General features: G+C 47.3%; 1 protein-coding gene across 2 annotated transcripts in view; it reads left to right on the forward strand.

Moving 5' to 3' along the window:
* ntrk1 (neurotrophic tyrosine kinase, receptor, type 1) overlaps positions 1 to 13,429 on the forward strand; it is a 48,963-nt gene that overhangs the window by 12,241 nt on the left and 23,293 nt on the right. The window lies entirely within an intron of this gene.

Genomic DNA, 13,429 nt, shown 5'->3' on the forward strand with positions numbered 1-13,429 from the left:
GTTAGCACCAGAGTTAGCCCTAGAGTTAGCCCCAGCATTAACCCCAGAGTTAGCCCCAGCATTAACCCCAGAGTTAGCCCCAGAGTCAGCCCCAGAGTTAGCCCCAGTGTAAGCACCAGCATTAGCACCAGCATTAGCCCCAGGGTTAGTCCAAGAGTTAGCACCAGCATTAACACCAGCATTAGCGCCGGCGTTAGTACCATTGTTACCACCATCGATAGCCCCAGAGTTAGCCCAAGAGTTAGCACCAGCATTAGCACCAGCGATAGCACCATTGTTAGCACCAACGTTAGTCCCAGAGTTAGCACCAGCATTAAACCCAGAGTTACCCCCAGAGTTAGCTCAAGAGTTAGCACCAGCATTAGACCCAGGGTTTGCCCCACAGTTAGCACCAGCATTAGCCCCGGAGTTAGCCCCAGCATAAGCACCAGCATTAGCCCCAGAGTTAGCCCAACATCAGCATTCGCGCCAGTGTTAGCACCATTGTTAGTACCAGCGTTAGCCCAAGAGTTAGCACCAGCATTAGCACCAGCATTTGTACCAGCATTAGCGCCAGTGTTAGCACCATTGTTAGCACCAACGTAGTGTTAGCCCCAGCATTAGCCCCAGCATTAGCATCAGCGATAGCTCCAGCATTAGCCCCAGCATTAGCCCCAGCCTTAGTACCAGTATTACCCCCACACCAGGGCAGGATGACGGCACCCAGCAGTCCCGCTGAAGATGCTCAGACGCATTAGTGAAGCATTACTGTGGTGCTACCCAAACAAGCTCATATATCAGAAGTCAGTGACACTCATTAGAAGAAGAAAGGCCAAGAGAGCGGGGGCGCCAATCAGCTGAGGCCAAATGTATGAGTGCCAGGGGACACATAATGAACACGAGGAAAATGGGCTGATAACCTGCGCTCTGATCTGATTTGAGCCACACTAATGGACTTTTCCCCTCCTACTCCGGAAAACCGCTTCATCCGCACTGATTGGCAGTCTGTAAATACGTTAGAGCAGCCGATCCATCAGCATCAGACCCGGTGGACACACACTCGTTAACCGCCAGCCCTTTAATTACTCCTAATTACCTCCCAGAACAGTGGGTGTTTACTGCAGACCAGCGCAGCATGCTCTCCAGGTTCTCAGCTGCTTCAAGCTAAAGAATTAAAAGTTCAGTCTGAAAGACAAACATTAGCACAACTGGCTATGTAGCTCGAGCCCAACAAGAGCTCAAAGAATGGAACGTTTAATGGGAACACTGCTCGATAATGCTAACCCCAAAGCTAACAGGTAGCACCAACAGCTAGCTCACTGAGCAAGACGCTGAAATGGACAAAAAACTGAATGAATCCTCGTCTGCATGTGCTGACTGACAGTTTGTGAAGTGGATGCTACATTCCTGGGGTTCCTGTGGTCCTGTGGATACTGTGGTTCCTTTGGTGCCTGTGGTTAATGTGGTTCTTGTGAGTCCTGTGGTTCCTGTGATCCTGTGGTTCCTGTGATCTTGTGGTTCCTGTGATCCTGTGGTTCTTGTGGTTCCTGTGGTCCTTTGGTCCTGTGGTCCTTTGGTTCCTGTGGTCCTGTGATCCTGTGGTTCTTGTTGTCCTGTGGTTCATGTGGTTCATGTGGTTTCTGTGGTCCTGTGGTCCTGTGGATACTGTGGTTCCTTTGGTGCCTGTGGTTAATGTGGTTCTTGTGAGTCCTGTGGTTCCTGTGATCCTGTGGTTCCTGTGATCTCGTGGTTCCTGTGATCCTGTGGTTCTTGTGGTTCCTGTGATCATGTGGTTCCTGTGGTCCTTTGGTCCTGTGGTCCTTTGGTTCCTGTGGTCCTGTGGTCCTTTGGTTCCTGTAATTCCTGTGGTCCTTTGGTTCTTGTTGTCCTGTGGTTCATGTGGTTCTTGTTGTCCTGTGGTTCATGTGGTTCATGTGGTTCATGTGATTCCTGTGGTTCATGTGGTTCATGTGGTTCCTGTGGTCCTGTGGTTCATGTGGTCCTTTGGTTCCTGTGGTTCCTGTGGTCCTTTGGTTCATGTGATCCTGTGATCCTGTGGTTCTTGTTGTCCTGTGATTCATGTGGTTCATGTGGTTTCTGTGGTCCTGTGGTCCTGTGGATACAGTGGTTCCTTTGGTTCCTGTGGTTAATGTGATTCTTGTGGGTCCTGTGGTTCCTGTGATCCTTTGGTTCCTGTGGTCCTGTGGTTCATGTGGTTCCTGTGGTCCTGTGGTTCATGTGGTCCTGTGATCCTGTGGTTCTAGTTGTCCTGTGGTTCATGTGGTTCATGTGGTTAATGTGATTCCTGTGGTTCCTGTGGTCCTGTGGTCCTTTGGTTCCTGTGGTTCCTGTGGTCTTTTGGTTCCTGTGGTTCCTGTGGTCCTTTGGTTCCTGTGGTTCCTGTGGTTCCTGTAGTCCTTTGGTTCATGTGGTCCTGTGATCCTGTGGTTCTTGTTGTCCTGTGGTTCATGTGGTTCATGTGGTTCCTGTGATCCTGTGGTCCTGTGATCCTGTGGTCCTGTGATCCTGTGGTTCTTGTTGTCCTGTGGTTCATGTGGTTCCTGTGGTCCTGTGGTTCATGTGGTTCCTGTGGTCCTGTGGTTCCTGTGGTCCTGTGGTCCTGTGGTCCTGTGGTCCTGTGGTTCATGTGGTTCCTGTGGCCTGTGGTTCCTGTGGCCTGTGGTTCCTGTGGAACCCAGATGTTCAGAGAAGGCCAGATGTGGAATGGTTTGTCTGTCGTTGATCTTCTCTCACTGTTTTCTCATGAAACTGAGCATCGCTCCATCTGGAGTGAAGAGACGACTTTCCCCAGGTGGGGTCAAAGGTTAAGAGCAGAACCACATGGCTTCCTGGAGCTCCAGGTAGTGTTCTGCGGTCTGAGGAGAGCCAGGTTTCATTATTCATGTGGGGTCAGCACCGCTTTGCTGTGCAGATGGAGAACATTGATTATTGGAAATTGTGAGACAGCCTGCTGGCTGCCGTGCCACGTTTTGCAGTTAGGTTCTGCTGCCATGGTCTGCTGCCACGTTCTCCACCCTGTCCTGTCCAGCAGGGGGCAGTCGAATGGAGGTTCTGCTGCTGGAAGCCTCCAGACTGACTGACTCTTCAAGAGGAGCTTCTAGGGATTAAGCTCCTCTTGATCACATGGTTTCTGACTTTATTTTATTGATTTTGATTCCTGGAACATGAAACTGCTGGAGCTGACAGGAGGACAGAGAGACAGCAAGACAGACAGAGAGAAGAAAACCGAGTGTTGAGAAGGAAGAGAGCAAAGATTCCACCTTCCTTCAATTAGAACCCTCACTCCAGAATAGAGAGAACAGAGAACATCCTGTAGACTGTAGCTAAAGAACACAGCTAGTAGTGATCTGGGACATGAAACTGAGGATCCAGGTGTCAAATCACAAAGTGAGGCATCAGGAGAGACCTGATCCATATAGTCATTAGTCTAACAGCCCTCAAGATAAGGGGTCTGAGTCCACATGCAGAATATGAAGAGGGATTAAAGATCAGCCTGCCCATGACCTCTGACCTCTGAGAAGACCAGAAACAGACCAGAGAGGCCCTCGGGGTCCAGACAACCTGCGGCCATCCCAGAGCCCAGACCCCCCAGGAGGGGACCAGAAGGGGGCACAGGAAGACCCCGGCCTGGACCCCCTGCAGCCATGGGATCCCAGAGGGCCAAGACTGACAGGCGCCAACCCTGCCAGGCACTTGACACCCAGGAAGGGCAGAGCAGAGGGTCCAGGTCCCAACAGGCCCCCCATCACTCCGGCAGAGGGCCATAACCATACCCAGGAGAACCGGGCCAGGTTCTCCTGGGTATGGCCTTCAGGTTCCAACTTCATAATGAGGAGAATGTAGATCAGACCTCAGATGATTCTAATCCATCGTCCGGTGGTTCCATTTCTCCAGCTGCTGGTTAGAACAATTCTTCATTAACAAGATCGCTACAGTCAGGCTCCCTACTGTCCCCTTCTCACCCCCCATCCCCCCTCCCCACGTCAGCAACATTCTCACAGTTTCAGCCCATTTCGGTAGCATCTCTCTCTGCTGTAGTCAGGCTCCTGCAGCCCTCCAACTGCCCCTCTGACTGTCTACCTTCGCGCCTACTCAAGGATCCAACAGTCCTTGATTCAGTCGCCCCCTTCCTCCTCTCATTAGTCAACTGCATTCTGTCCACTGGCTGTGTCCCACCAGCTTTCAAGCACGCTGTGGTGCACCCTCTATTAAAAAAGCCCAACCTCGACCCCTCTTCCATTGCAAACTTCAGGCCCATCTCCAAACTGCCCTTCCCCCCCAAAGTTCTTGAGCATGAAGTTCACTCGCAGCTGAAACAATATTTAACAGATAACAATCTCTTTGAAAAATTCCAGTCTGGATTCAGATCTGGCCACAGCACAAAGACTGCCCTCCTTAGAGTCCTTAACAACTTGCTCCTAGCTGCGGACTCAGGTAGCCCTGTGGTCCTGGTGCTCCTAGATCTCACTTCCGCCTTCGATACAGTGGACCACAAGGTCCTACTGTCTCGCCTTGAACACCTAGGCATCAAAGGTACAGTTCTGGAGTTTTTCCGTTCCTACCTGACTGACAGGAGCTTGTCTGTTCAGCAGGGAGACTTCACCTCTTCTGCTGCCTCAATCTCCTGTGGTGTGCCTCAAGGCTCCATCTTAGGCCCCATTTTATTTATCTTATACATACTGCCCTTAGGAGGCATCATAACTAATTAAAGCCGCAAGCGGCATTGGTCGGGACCGAGCCTCCCCGCCGGCCCGCAACTGAGATGTCCACCCAACTTGAGAGTTTTTAGCATCTCCCATCCACTAACATGTAGCTGTCAGCATCTGTCATCCACTAACATGGAGTTGTTAGCATGTCCCATCAACCAACATGGAGCTGTTAGCTTCTCCCATCCAATAACATGGAGTTGTTAGCTTCTCCCATCCAATAACATGGAGTTGTTAGCATGTCCCATCCACTAACATGTAGCTGTTAGCTTCTCACATCCACGAACATGTAGCTGTTAGCATCTGCCATCCACTAACATGGAGTTGTTAGCATGTCCCATCCACTAACATGGAGTTGTTAGCATTTCCCATCCACTAACATGTAGCTGTTAGCTTCTCCCATCCAATAACATGGAGTTGTTAGCATGTCCCATCCACTAACATGGAGCTGTTAGCATCTGTCATCCACTAATATGGAGTTGTTAGCATGTCCCATCCACAAACATGTAGCTGTTAGCTTCTCACATCCACGAACATGTAGCTGTTAGCATCTGCCATCCACTAACATGGAGTTGTTAGCATGTCCCATCCACTGACATGGAGTTGTTAGCATTTCCCATCCACTAACATGTAGCTGTTAGCTTCTCCCATCCAATAACATGGAGTTGTTAGCATGTCCCATCCACTAACATGGAGCTGTTAGCATCTGTCATCCACTAACATGGAGTTGTTAGCATTTCCCATCCACTAACATGGAGCTGTTAGCTTCTCCCATCCAATAACATGGAGTTGTTAGCATGTCCCATCCACTAACATGGAGCTGTTAGCATCTGTCATCCACTAATATGGAGTTGTTAGCATGTCCCATCCACAAACATGTAGCTGTTAGCTTCTCACATCCACGAACATGTAGCTGTTAGCATCTGCCATCCACTAACATGGAGTTGTTAGCATGTCCCATCCACTAACATGGAGTTGTTAGCATTTCCCATCCACTAACATGTAGCTGTTAGCTTCTCCCATCCAATAACATGGAGTTGTTAGCATGTCCCATCCACTAACATGGAGCTGTTAGCATCTGTCATCCACTAACATGGAGTTGTTAGCATTTCCCATCCACTAACATGGAGCTGTTAGCTTCTCCCATCTGCTTTTGACAGTCACTGAATGAAGGCACTGAGTGTCAGAGTTTGATTGACAGCTGCTGTCAGCTGTGTAACTGCACTGTGCGCCCATATATGGTCATGTCAGTTAGAGTGGGAGAGAGGAGAAAATAAAAGCTTCTGTTTGGGAAACAACTGCTCCTTGTTCCTTTCCTGTTTGGCAAAACTGAACAAAAAATATCACGTTTGATAGGAAAATTAGTTGTCTTTCAGTTGGTGAGACTTTCAGAGCAGTCAGACTTTTAGTTTGGACCGTAGAGGCCTCAGTTTGTGAGAAGTGCGAGATTTTTCCCCATCCGGCTCCATTATAACTGAGAGCAAAAAAAAATGCAGAGCGCACACCTTTTCATACCTGTGAAAACATACATATAACATGATATTTTACCCAGCACTCGGTCCCTAAATATAATATCTCCTTCCACTGCTATGCAGATGACGTCCAGTTGTCTCTCCCTTCAAGGCAGACAACCCTGCTGCTCTCCAGCCTCTGCTAGACTGTATGTCAGACATCAAGGCATGAATGACAGCCAACTTCCTCCACCTCAACGAGGATAAGACAGAGGTTATTGTGTTTGGCAAAACCCCTCCAGCTCTTTACTCCAACGCCCTGGGTCCCTAGCCATGAAGTCCAAGCAAGCTGTTAGGAATCTGGGTGGGATTTTTGACAGTTTCTTCATGTTCGAGCAGCAGATCAGCGGTTGTCAAAAGAAGTTTTTTCAGCCTGAGGACCTTGGCCAAAATTAAAGCTTACCTTCCCCAAGCAGGGTTAGAGCAGGCCATGCACGCCTTTGTCACGTCTCACTTGGATTATTGCAATAGTCTATATGCCGGTATCGAAAAAACCCAACTCCACCGACTGCAGCTCGTCCAGAACTCTGCTGCTCGACTCCTCACCTCCACCAAAAAACACGCTTATTTCACCCCGGTTCTTGCTTCCCTTCACTGGCTCCCCATCCGCTACTGCATTGATTTCAAAATCCTTTTAACAGTTTTTAAATCGCGTCATCATCTTACCCCACCTTACCTGGCCGATCTTCTCCACCCCCTCAACTCTTCCAGGGCATTACGGTCGGCTGACCAACACCTTCTTGCCGTTCCCAGATCCAGGTTAAAAACCAGGGGGGACAGAACCTTTTCTGTGGCTGCCCCTAGACTGTGGAACTCCCTTCACCCCCACATCCGAGCAGCCGAATCTGTGGGAATATTTAAATCTCTGCTGAAGACCCACCTCTTTTCTTTAGCCTTCAGCTAGGTCTTACCTTGTTTTTAGTCTCTTTGTGTTCGAGTTTGAGATGTGTTTTAATGATTGCCTTTTAACTTTGTCTTTTCACCTTTTAAGATTGCTTTTATTGTCTGCTCTTGTGTGAAGCACTTTGGCACGGCTATACCGTTTGTAAATGTGCTATATAAATAAACTTGACTTGACTTGACTAGATCGTTCAAATGTCCAGCAGGGTGGTTGTACTAAAGACTTGACTCAGACTTGAGAGTTTTTTTTTTTGTTGTTGTCTGACTTGTCTTGGAGTTGGTATTTGACTCGGACTGGTTGGTATTTGACTCAGACATAGGGTGAATTCCAATTCTCCCCTTAGCCCTCGCCCTTGGCCCGAGCCCTTGGTTTTGCGCGTTCACGTGAAGTGGTAGTGGTGTCCTGATTCTACTTCCTCCCGCTTCAGACCGAGGGAGAGGGCAGAGTGCGAGGGCTATCTGGCCCTTGAAAAGGAGATTATCCGGGGGCACACTAGGAAACGAGGGCTATGTGAAATTTCCCACATTGCGCTGGCGAAGAAAACATCAGCGGCAGCCAAAGAAATCTACAAATGTGAGTATTTTTGGTTAAAAAAATACCAAAACGCTATTTTAAGGTCGCTGCAATGTTACGTGACAGCTAGTTGTGTAGCGTTAAGTGCATCTGCTCATTAACGATTAACTTGTTTTAAGTTCTGCACGACCATGACACATTTTATTGATATTACCATAGCCTGCTTTTCTGTTTTGAGCATATAAGACACCCGAAAATCTGCCGTTTGTGCTCCGCTAGTAAAGTAAACATTACTGGAGCATTATGCAGCATCACGAACTGTAACGTTAACGTCAGCGAGCACCGCTGGGATCATATGATTGATGAAGAATGAAACGTGTGGGTTGTGAACGAATAATTCCTTCACAGCAGTGTAGCATATCAACCAGACGATTGTGAAAACGTCATATAATAAAATAACCATCCTGGCAGCAGATCACAACAGCGTATTACTTGTGCTTTTATTCACATGTAACAGCTGTAGCCCTCTTTTGTGTCATAATTTTTCTCTCATATTTCACTTTACTTTTTATACAGGGAGTTTCTCAGCGACCTGGGACTTCAGGGGAAGGTCGCCCCTCAGCAGGCTGCAGAAAAGTGGAAAAATTAAAAAAAACAAAAAACACACAAGGTAATCAGAGAAATTTTAATGAGATGCATAACAGCTCATAATCCTGGAGTCCACTTCAGTCCACTATAAGATGGTCCTGAAAACATAATATAATGATTTGCAATATGGGTTTTATGTGTTTGTTGCAGGGCCTAAAAACTCCTAAAACTGGATCAGGAACTGATAGTGGGGAGACAGCGGCGCCACCTGGCAGTTTTCTGAAGACATGCAGGAGGAGCTGGGTCCCAGGCCTCTGACCAGGCCTCCGACCAACCCTCCTCTGTTGGTTTGATCCTTTGTGGCTGCTGAGGATCCTGTTCCAGGTCTTTTGGTGAGGCTACTGAAAAGCATTACAAAAATTAAACAGTAAAATGCTGTTTATGTGGAATGATGTGATTGGTGAAGCTACAGTTTTATTTTTGTGGCCTTATCACCTCGTTCTGGCAGATATATCCCTCTCATTTGTTCCTTTTTCTTTCCTTCAGGAAATGGTTGAGTCAAGAATGATTGAGACCCCAGAGCTGAGCCCCTCTATTGCCTCCACTTCAGGCATCGGCTCTACCTCAGGGAGCTCCTCTTCCTCAGGGAGCTCCTCTACCTCAGGGAGCTCCTCTTCCTCAGGGAGCTCCTCTACCTCAGGGAGCTCCTCTACCTCAGGGAGCTCCTCCACCTCAGGGAGCTCCTCTACCTGAGGCGCATCCATGGAAACCTGCAGCTCACCTCCACCATGGCTACCTCCACCCCTCCACCCCCTTCCTCTAAGAAGAGGAAGAAGAGCAACAGCCTGATTCTCTGTTTGAAAGAGGAAAGAGCAAAGGAGCAGAAGTGCCACAAAGAGAGTGAAGCCAGAACTGAGCGTTTCTTGAGCCTTTTCCCCAGATGCAAATAATGAATCCTTGTCCAACCATGGTGTGTAGGACTCTTTTGCACATTTTATTATTGTTATGGTTAGTTAGAAATATGTAAGAGAACATTTTTTGTTTTACAGAAGTACTAGTTTGACCAACATGTTTATTTTGGTTGCTGTGCAATATTGATGGAGGATGTTCACACACAGCTTAATCCTTTTACATGTTTATACTATTTTATTAATTTTGGAGCAAAAAAAGTTAAAACTGTTGCTGGTAATGCCAATTGTGTAATAAAATGCATTCTTTCTAATTTGTATGAATTATTATTAACATTTTATGCAAGCACACAGAAAAAAACAGAAAAAAAACCAATCCAATTGCCCAGGAGAGGGAGATCAGTGCAGCTGGAGACGAATCGTAAACAATACCGGCGTCAGTTTACTACGTCACGGGCGACTACTGATGACGTTTGATGATCTGGAAGGGTTGTCCCATTTCTTAGAGGGAATTTCAGGCCCTACCCCTTGACACTCCGTTTCAAGGGGTAGGGCGAGGTGAATGGTTAAGGGCTAGCGCTAGGGGGAGGGATGAAAAATAGAATTGGAATTGGGCCTTGGCCTCTTGACTTAGAAAATCATTTCACCGTTTGGACCGAGTCCAACCTTCTTTTAAATCGGGGGAATGAACAATGTTACACAGATCCTGTTGCTTGGATGAAACCTTCAGTGTTTTTTTCAGCACAAACCTCAAATCCTGCCACAAAACCTCCCAAACACACAGAACAGGTTGTACTCTCACCAAACCCTCTCGTCCAGTTCCTTCCAGACATTCCATCTTCGTTATATTTTGGGAAATCCAAAATCGAGAAACAAGTCAACTTTCGTTCCCAGTTTGATGTTGGAACAGACAACAGGGCAGATGGTTCGTTTCGCATTTATCCTTTAAAAAACAAACAAACAAACAAGCTTTTAAATGATTTCTTATTATGTGTTTATCAAAAGTTGGGAAATAATCCAGCCCTATGTTTCCACTCGCTGCTTGAGGTCCTCTAACCAAAATCTGTTAAAGGTTCCCCACTAGGGGTGTAACGGTACACAAAAGCCACGGTACGGTACGTACCTCGGTGTAAGGGTCACGGTTCGGTACGTTTTTCGGTACAGTGGGGAAAAACTAAAAAAAGCTCACAAATGTACCAGAACATTTTTCCCAAGCTTTCCCATGCGACACATTATTGGCCCAGTTTACATGGTGTTTTTTCAATCCGATTGTAAACAATAGTATTAAACGCAAGTGTATTCATGTACAGCATACAAAGCGATCCACGATGAATCCTCCTTTACAAGGACCCTGTGACATGCACACAAAGTCTCACGAGGAACTTGCAGGTCTTCCTCTCTGCAGCAGCAGTCCTCAGCGCCAAGCAGAGAGTTTTTATCTGCTGATATCTGCTTAAATAATGTCCCAAAATCTCCATGATACCTGCTGAAGGAGCGGCTGCTCCCCTGACCGCAGCACCGCCGTGCGGAGCAGCACGTCTCGGTGTGAGCTCTGCGCCGCATGCCGATGTTTCGAATTAACTGGTGCCCGTGTTAACTTGTGACCAATAATGACTGAAACATCTAGTCGTTCTAGCGAACCTCGGCTATCGACAGTTACAGTGAGTGTATACGTTTGAAGTCTTTTGTGAGTCTTACTTTAACAACTGCTGTAATCAGCATGTGTTTACACAGACCTCCGCTGTCATTCGTTAACACGGGAACCAGTTAACCCATAACACCAGCCGGCGATCGCTCGTATTCTGCTATGGAGCTCTTTATACAACTCGCTGTTGCGGGATTTGGTTCCATCTCGCCTCTCCAATGTTTTTTATGTCGGGGTTTTGTATTAAAAAAGTGTTTTTTCCACCACCGTGGCGTTCTCTGCTGGTTTTTTGACTGTGCTGCTTCCTGTTTACTGGCACGTCACACGTCACTCCGTATGAGGGAATGCACGCGGAACAAATACTCTCCCGTTTAATCCGCTCCGCCACACACTGCAGCTCTCATTCCGCTTGTACTTTCTTCTTCATTTGTTCATGTTTGGACCTGCTTATTGTACTTCTTCTTCTTCTGTGATAATGGTGGTTGCCGGCAGCTTTTAGGCTCATTACCGCCATCTAAGGTTGGAATTTTTTTTTTTTTACTCACTGGTGTATTCGTCGTGTGATTGTGTGTGCCGAACCGTGACCCCCGTACCGTGACGGTACGGGACGAATACAAATACCGTTACACTCCTATTCCCCACACATGTTTTAAAACTTGTGGGGATAGATCATTTAAAGCAGTGGCACCGCATCTTTAGAATGAGCTTCCTTGCTTGCTTAGGTCTCTGGACAAAGTTGATTCTTTTAAAAAGCAGCGAAATACCTTTTTCTTTGAACAAGCCTTTTAGCCTGTATGGTACTGTTTTATCTTGTATACATATATATATATATATATATATATATATATATATATATATATATATATATATACATATATATATACAAACACATATACATATAGCGTTAATGGAATGCTACTACAGCAGTAATCCCAGCGAAAGGGGATACATGCAGAGAATGTGGGAACAATGGTTACTTCGAAACCCAACATCCAAGCTGACTAAGAAACAGCTACTAAGTCAGTGCTCTAATATCTGCAAGAGGAACTTACTGTCACAGTTGGAGATTGATGAGGTGCAACCGGAATGGGTACCAAGACCCTGCACCTCACCCACGGTACAAGATGCTACATCAAGGGGGAGCCAGGATGACTTTTCATACGAGACTGGGTACCAAGCCCCAATAACAGAGCTGAACACGAGAGCAGCTGACCTGAGATGGAAGATCATGACGTCCTGGGGGAATTCAACACCCTCCTGGCTGCCAAGGCTAAGTCTTGATAAAGTACCATCGGAATCTCTACTGGAAGATGTGAACACAGCACTGCTAACAATCCCTACCAACACCATCACTGAGACCAATCAGCTGACATATGCAACAGCGACAGTCATCCTAGAGATGCTTTGCTACATGATGAACAGCATGAGTAGCCGGAGTGACCAAGAACCTCCATGGAAAAGAAGGCTAGAGGCAAAAATCATGGCAACACAGAGAGAAGTCAGCTTCCTCGCAGAACTAAGTAGAGGGGTGATTCTCAAGAAAGAACTGCCCAAGAAATACAGAAAGCTGTCAATAACTGAGGCACTGGAGACTGCTAAGCAAAGACTCACAGCCCTAGCTACCCGCCTAAAGAGATACACGAGAGAAGTGGAGACCAGGAGAATAAACAGGGTGTTCTCCAACAATCCAGCTAAGGTCTACTCTCAGTGGCAGAGTAGTAAGACCACAGCAGACCCACCGAGGGCGGAGACTGAGCAATACTGGAAGAGTATCTGGGAGAAAGATGTGTCACACAACACCAATGCCCAATGGCTGGCAGGCTTGCAGGCAGAGCACAGCAACCTCCCAGAACAAGGCCCAGTAGTAATTACAACAGCAGATGTACAGGCAAGAGTGGCCAAAATGAAGAGCAGCTCCAGGGCCCGACAAGATTCACACCTACTGGTTTAAGAAGCTAACTGCACTCCATGAACGGCTTGCAGCACAAATGAACCAGCTGCTAATATCAGGGACCCAACCAGAGTGGCTAACCCAAGGTCAGACAGTCCTCATCATGAAGGACACCCAGAAGGGAACAATACCATCAAACTACCGGCCTATAACCTGCCTCAGCACCACATGGAAACTCCTATCAGGCATCATAGCGGCCAAGATAAGTAGGCACATTGATCAGTACATGAGTAAAGCACAAAAAGGGATTGGCAATAACACCAGGGGGCCACACACCAGCACCAAACACCTGGTTGACAGGGCAATCACCCAAGACTGCAAGGCCTGCAGCACCAACCTGTGCTCTGCCTGGATTGAGTACAAGAAAGCCTATGACTCAATGCCACACACGTGGATACTGGAGTGCTTGAAACTGTACAACATCAACAGGACTCTAAGGAGCTTCATTCAGAACTCAATGGGGCTGTGGAAGACCAGTCTAGAGGCCAAATCAAAGCCAGTGGCACAGGTGAGCATCAAATGCGGCATATACCAAGGTGATGCCCTGTTCCCCCTGCTGTTCTGCATAGGCCTGAACCCCCTCAGCCAGATCATTACCAAGAGCGGCTTTGGATACCGGTTCAAGAGCAGAACAATTGTCAGCCACCTCCTCTACATGGATGACATCAAACTGTATGCCAAGAATGAGCCTGACATGGACTCCCTG

Source organism: Salarias fasciatus, chromosome 11 (assembly GCF_902148845.1).
Source record: "Salarias fasciatus chromosome 11, fSalaFa1.1, whole genome shotgun sequence".
Lineage (NCBI taxonomy): Eukaryota > Metazoa > Chordata > Actinopteri > Blenniiformes > Blenniidae > Salarias > Salarias fasciatus.